The following is an 8,055-nucleotide window of genomic DNA, read 5'->3' as shown; positions in this document are numbered from 1 at the left end:
TTTACGATTGATGTATACATTTGATGTTGTAACAGAAAGCTTTCACTAGTATTTCTACATCGGCGATGGAAATGACAATTTTCCAAGCTGTTTTATGCCTGTTTCTTTTCCCTCTCACAAGTGCCGTAGTGACATGTCCCAATACGGAAACAAATGCCATCTATCATGGTCGCAAGCACTGGACTATTCCAGATGCTATGACTACTTACAACGATACTGACTTGACGAGACACTAACTGTAAATCGTTGGCGGTTGCTGAAGACACCTGTACGCTATATTCGATACAGGTGGGAAAGAATACCAGGAAGCTTGTTAAAGACATGAAGTCGGTGCATTTTGATAGTCTACAAGTAACACCTAGACAGCAGGTTGGTCTGTTATTTTTCTTTTATCGTAATACTACTAACAGCCGTACAAAAAATGTACTTGTGGTAACTTCAAGTTAATCAGTACACTTTACACTTACATATGTTTTGTATGATGATCATTTAAGAGTGCTTGTCACCAAAAATCAGACATATTATTCGTAATTTAGTGGCAAGGTTTAAAATTTTGATTTGGCTCATATTTTGCACATTTGTAGGCCTTGATGTAAGTAAACCTGACGTGTAGTTTGTTTGGTAAAATATCGCTTATTTTTCGGCAAATTTTGTTACTTTTTTGGAGTATAATTTACATTAAGTTTAACAGCCTCTGGAAGCCAAACGTAACAACCTAGTGTTTTAATATTTACCCTTACGTTAACTAACATTTGGACAATAATTTAGTAAAGTTTCAAAATATTTGATTAAATTCTAAGATTTTTACTAATTAATTAGTAATTAGCATATAAAAACATCTTAAAAAGTAGGGTCAAAGCACGTTTTTTTTTTCATGTGCGATAAAATTTTTGAAACAAAAAAATCCTCAATCTAAAGTATAGATAATAATGTGATAATATTATATCAATGAGACTTATAGTGTTCTCTATTTAGCGCTTTAAACAAAACTTTTGGAACGAGAAACAAACTTTAAAGGTAAACTGAAAGGTCCTGAATCATTCCGAATTACGTTTCAATATAAAAAACAAAACTAAAAATAAGATAAATAAATAAATAATAGAATACATTTAAAAATGAAGTTCATAAATAATATGTTTACCGTGAATTTCATACTGAATTTAGATATAGGGGAATTTGGAATTAGGAGACGCTTCGGGATGTAAATTAGGGTTTAGAGGGCTATCCCTATTACCACCTGTTTTGTACATGTTAGTATCGCAATAAATCAAATCAAACATAATAGTATTATTTTTAGCGGTAAAACATGCATTTATTATTGCCAATTCAATTTTTGGAGTAATTATTAATTAAGGTTGTCTTTATTGATTAATAGGTAACGTTGCTTTGATACCATACTGTTGATTTTGCTCTTCAGAGTCGTTTAGGTACATGTTCAGCGGGGAACTTATGTCAGAATGGAGCAAGTTGCGTTAACGATTGCAGTGACAGAGGTTACAGTTGTATCTGTACTGAGAGGTTCAGAGGCATTAACTGTGAACATGGTAAGTAGATAAAGTTGGATATAACAATGTGTCTTCATTTAAATGTTGTGTGTCTGTAAACTTGTTGATAAAGTGTGTGTTAGTATTGGACAAGAACACAATAATTAACCCTTATAGAAAACTTCTCTCTACTAGCTGACCAGGTGATACATATTTTGACTCAAGTCAACTGGAGAGATGGTCAGGTAAATTTCCAGAAGATAGTTCTTAGGGTATTTTCCTGGATGTGACTCATTGAACACGTTTGTGTATAATTCGATATTTAACCAAACATTCTCACTTGGTATATATTTTCTTCTAGCATTGGCAAATAGACTGAGTTTCCAAGCAACAATTCCACTCGATGAGCCTAACCGTTTAAATCATTTCTGGTCTGAAAATAGACTTTACATTGTTACCCGCAATTCGTAAGTATAAACAGATAAAAAACCATTTGTAACACGCCTAAATACGTTATTGACATTTGAACCATACATTGTTTTGCCCATTGTTATTGAACGCGGGCTACGTATGAAGGTAGCCCTACTTAAGCTTGGTTCCCACTATAGGCTGGTTTCCTGTCGACATATTGCAGCAGTGCTGCGTCGTCGGTTCCCATTTATGATTACGCAATATAGCACTTTGTGTAAATAAGTCGTTGCGTTGCGTCGCTAGTGAGAACCACGCTTTACAGTACAGTATATTGCACGATTAACGATTTTTGTAAAGTATTGAGAGTGTTGTTCGACATGGTGATAATTATTGGTAGTGAATAGTGCCCGACCGAATACAAACATGTAGGACGACGTGTGTAAATGCTATAAGCATGTTTTCCTGTCGATGTTTTGCGACGCAATCGTCAATAATCGGCGATCTTCTACGTAAACATTGACATTTTAACGATTTACAGGAAAGGGTACTGCGATTTACAGGAAAAGGTAATCGGCGCTACAAATCGCGATCATTGGCAATCGCAAGAGTTGAATCCAGATATCTCAACGCTAAAATGTAAGAACTGACCAATCATCTTGGCGATACAACACATATCGTCACAAAATTGATGGAAAATTCTGCTGACTACATTTATTTCTGTTGCATCGCGACGCGGTCAAAGCTAGGCCTAGCCTTGCCAAAGTGACTATAATGATCTTCCGGAAAGTAGGCGCGGGAATATTAGGTAGGTCTAAGTCTTCAGTCCAAATGCTATTTGAACTAGGATAGGCTTACTGAGAACGAAGAACCATCAGTATAGAGATAGTAGTATGCCTAGGCCCACGTCTCCTACACCATGGGACTAAGAGTAGAGGCAGGGGAGTTCTCTATTAATTTTTTTTCGCGTTACGACGACGTCTAGAAAGAAGACAGCAGTTTCAACTCTAACGTTCAACGCTAGAAATCAAATGTTCGCGCTATCGTTATCATTTCAACTTGATCGTTTTCAAACGTTCGTCGTTGAACTTTTTAACGATTAACGATGATAACGTCGACAGGAAAACAGGATTTAGATTGCCTTGTTTCAATCAAATAGTCTTCCGTATGTTATCTTGTCTACTTATGAAATTATAGTTATAATAATTAAATAATATTAATGTTTTGTATTTGTAATAGTGAAAGAATTCCCATTAGATGAAGGTCAGAACTATTGAGTTTTCATGTTGTAGGTATTGGTGAACTACCTGCTTTTCTAATAATAATTGTACTTGTTTTTGTGTGCAGAGGATCACCAAAGGGTCTTTATGTGTTTAAATATGACGTGCAGATGTCTACGTATGAGCAGATCCAGTACATAGCAGACAGTCTAGTGTGGCATGTTAAAGTATTTACTGTTGACGATGATGTGTATGTTTCAAAAGGAAAAGATTATTCTACCGATCCAATGCACGTGTACCGCTTCAATCCAGAAACTGGTAATAATTACTTTGGTATAACATAACACTAGGATTTAGATTCTTTTAAATCCATAAAATACTGAGGCGACTAATTCCTGCTTTGATTTATAGTAGTAGTTAGTTGACTTATTGTGGTTAATTATTGTGTGTTAATGCCACACCACCACCACATTTGGGAGTGAGAGAGAAACATTCTTTCGAAATTTCAAACTCTTCTCTTTCAGACCTTTAGACCTAATTCTTTTTATTGACAGCAGTAGTAGTAGTAGTAGTAGTAGTACACTAACTATTATGTTTGCATGGCTATGCCTTATTATATTTAAAAGGAGAGAACTTTTAAATGTACAACTATTGTAACTACACAACGTTTATATACTACTATATTGATATATTATTGTTTTAAAGAACAACTTGAGGATAGATTTTCAGTAGAATGTGGGCGTTGCTCGACATCGTTTCTTCAAGATAGTAGAGGAGACTCAAGTTTGTTCGTTGCCCGATTTCAAAATCCAGACGAAACTACAAACTCCGAAATGTATTCATTTACAAGAGATGGCATCGGTGAAGAATATAGTCAGGTAAGTTGTTCAATTCTACATTAAAATACATTGATTTCGATCTTCTTTTTCGCAACTAAACCATACACCAAAAATTGCTGATTTTTTAGTTTAATACAGAATCCAAAGTGGTCACATGAATATATAGAACCGACAAAATCGGGTCCATGAATTGACAAAGTTACAAGATTCAACATAACTTAACATGATATGATAGGTCATCTGTTCTTGGTCATCGCAAATCAAAATATCCCTATTTTTTCATCAAATAGAGCTAACCACAATTCATTAAAAAAATTCATATCCACAGGTCTTTATTTTTTTTGTATAATTTATTGACTTTATTTTTATAGGCCTACAGATATAATATTATTGGAAACATAGTTATAGTATTAAACCTGATGTGGCTTATGGGGAAATATTATAGTCTGGGGGTCAATTTTAGTGTTTAAAACATTCTAAAACTATTTGTTATTGTTTCTTCGTAATAAAGTTAATTGAAACAAATGGAGTGGTAGATTCGAACATGTTTGAAATGGACGGAAGTAACTATCTAGTATTGCCACACACAGCCAATACAGCTGGTAATACCAAAGACACGTTGATATATCGGCAACGTCACGATTACGGTAAGAAACCGTTTTAAAAAATCGCCTTGCAGTGATAAATTTTGCAGACACGGGTAAAAAATGAACTTGTTTTAATTTAAAGATTTTACGTCATAATATAGATTAAAAGTTTCTACATATATACATTTTTTTAATCGTTTTTAAAAAATGTCTAGGAATGCTAGTTCGTTTACACATTGAACTACTTACCGTTTTATAATGTGAGGCCAATTAAAACTGATTACAGGTGCCTAATGTTATGCCTATCATAAAGATTTTATTATGTAGGCCTAATCTAAAAATATGATAAAACGATTTACATAGAGGATCTGCAATATAGCTAATTTTAATATAATGTGTAATTTTCAATTATTAATTTATGTGATGTAGGCTTTGACATATTTTGATGTGTTTTTTTATTTTTATATATATTCACATTACATTCTTTCAATAAACAAACGTTTTAAGGTATCAAATGAGCAAAATATCATGTATAAATCTATAATATTAATGGTATGTTTTTATTTATTATTTCGTTTATTTTAGGAAGACCAGCAACGGCATCGGTGTTCGCAATTTTCATTCTAAATGAAGGTAAGCGATTTTAACAAAAATCTGAGTTACACTTTTTTTTCCATGGCACATGCTTTATACACCTAAGATGGAACTGTGAATGTTTTTGTATATTTGTTGAAAAATGTAATGTTATACAATCATCATTATTAAATTACCTTAATTATGTTATTCTTTTGGTTTATAATTAAAGTAACATAATAACTTTTTTTGATTTCTATCATACGTATTTAAGCCAACGGTAAAGTATTTTTAGTTTATGTTACATGCATTTTTACTAAGTATATGTAAACTATTTTTGTTTTTCTTGTAATAATGTGATACTCCTGGTCCGAACTTAAGTGTTAGTTTCTCTAAGACAATCTAACACCAATATGCTGAGCTTCGGAGATCAAAAGGTTTATCTGTGGCTGCGATCAATTCCACACCTATAAACTATTTGACTGATTTTCGATTGGTAAATTGGCTTCCTAAATCTTTGGTTAACAGACACCGCGCCGCAGTGGAGAATATGTATACTGTTGGTATTTTGCAGCAGATCAAAGTACTTTTACGAGTGCCTATCTTGGCAAGCTCAGCGTCCTGTTGTTAGGTTGCCTTAGTTTCTCTCAATACAATAATATCTTCCAAAATAGAAACTAAAGAATGTTTGATTGGTGACTCGTTTGTTTTGTCACACTTTAAATCATTTAATTATTTAAAATACATTCTTTCATTAAAAATAACATTACATATTATCACACACTTAAATTCAGTGTTTAAAAACTAATACTTTTTTGGAAAGGCTATTATGCCTACTTTATTGAATCTAAAGATTTATATTTTTGTTTATGAATCAACCAAACCATTATTCTAATGTTGCTGTTATTCTATATTTATCACTGTTTTTTATGATATGGCAAACATACATATTATCTTTTCAAACAAGGAATATTTTAATAATGTTCTTACAGATTGGAAACTTGTATACAAAGCTGTTTCTGGTGTTAATAACGTTGACCTGTATGATCTGTGGAGCACAGCAGGATCAAGGAATGAAGGAAACCAAGATGCCATGAAGCTTGATGATTCCTTCAGAGACCACTACAAAAGCAGCCTAGTTGACGCCTGGAACATGGTTTCCAAGGCAAGTTTACAAACGACATTGCTATAGTATCATACAGCCTCGTATCCCGATCGAGTTATCCTCTCTCTCTCTTTCCCCGTCTCCCATTTCTTTCTTCTCCCTTGCTCTCCTCAACTTTTTCTTACATTATTATACAGTACTTGTTTTTGACAGGTAAAGATTGCTCTTTACGATAATGGAGAATCTAAATTGTCGCTAATATTCAACGCTGTGGGCGCTAGTAAAACTGAATGGTTCACCAAAGAAAGGCTGTTGAATTACCCGTGGAAAGACCTTCGTACTAAAACACCATTACATTTTAAAATGGTCTACACAAGGTTAGTTATACACAAGAACAAATCACCACAACAACTACCCAAACATTTACAGAAAAAAAAGTAAAGTAAAAAGGCATAATAAGTTCAGGGTATATGGTTTTGGAAAATTGGGCCTCAATAAACTTTTAGACTTTTGAATTACCCTTCGTACTAAAACACCAGAAAAGTTTAAAATGGTCACCACAAGGTTTGTTAAATGCATCGAGTGATAATTCAATCGTGTTCCTCTTGTTCTCTCCGGTTGTGGTGGTGGGTTTGGTTGGTGTACCGTTAAAAATAGAATTAGCTCAACAGTAATACGGAGAGTTACTTGTATGATATTTTGTAAGGCAATTTAAAACAATTGAAAATCAACGATTTAGCTTTACTCTCTAAAATGAATGAATAATGTTCCGTGTGTTAGGCTAATAGAAAATGATCATTCTACAAGCGGCGAACGATTAGAACATTTTCTTTTTTATCTTGGTAATAATTTGAGTTTTTTGAAAATCAAATTTTGGCAACCGTTTTCTGGAAAAAATAGATTTTAAAATTGTTTTCTTACAGTACCAGTGGACGACGCTTTTGGATTATAATTGACAAATGGTATAGTTGCTCTCGTACATTATGGATGGGAGTTTTAACGTTTGACGGATGTCATGACGAAATGACGGAGCCTCTGCCAATGTTTATGTACTCTAATCGAAAAACGTCAATGAAGGCCATATCAGACGGTAAGTTGATAAAATTGTCAACAACAGTGTATAAATATTAGATAAAAATAGTGATTACACTAAACAACATCAGAACAAGCGTCATAAACAATCATTCATGGTTCCGCGTTATTAAAATATATAACAATATTATTTACTTTATGTAAATACATAGACAACGTAGATAAAGGTATAAGCGGGGTGATTTAACAAACATCATTTTGGTATTTAAAATATAACACTTCCGTGTTCCAATATGCAACGATGCCATGATTACTGTAGTAGGTATATTACACTGTATATTTCGATTTTGTTGTTTATGCAGTTCTTATCGGCTCATACCGCGATAATGAGGCTGATAGAGCACTTTCCGGGTACATTTTGAAGTCGCCTGGTGTAACAGCATGGGATTGTCTTGACCTATGCCGTGATTTGGATTACAAATATGCTGGCGTTAATAATAAGCACAACGAGTGTTATTGTGGCGACAGTGGTTATGGTTCTGGCGGAACAGCATCTTTCGTGGAACGTTCTCAATCCGACGCAACACTTATGATGAACACAGGTAGGCTATACCACATAAAATGAATTTCATTGAAATGTACAGATCCTTTATAGACCTTTGGAATTAGAAAGATACAGATTAAGGACATTGTGAAAAAACTTTTTCATTTATAATATTACCATTCCATTTCGGAATATTGCTTTATGTTGGTCAACCTCATTTTTTTATTACGTAACTTTACCGGTGATTTTAAACCGTCCCAAAA

This window comes from Antedon bifida, chromosome 2, assembly GCF_963402885.1.
Source record: "Antedon bifida chromosome 2, ecAntBifi1.1, whole genome shotgun sequence".
Lineage (NCBI taxonomy): Eukaryota > Metazoa > Echinodermata > Crinoidea > Comatulida > Antedonidae > Antedon > Antedon bifida.
The sequence above is the reverse complement of the archived record's forward strand: the minus strand, read 5'-3'. Positions refer to the sequence as shown.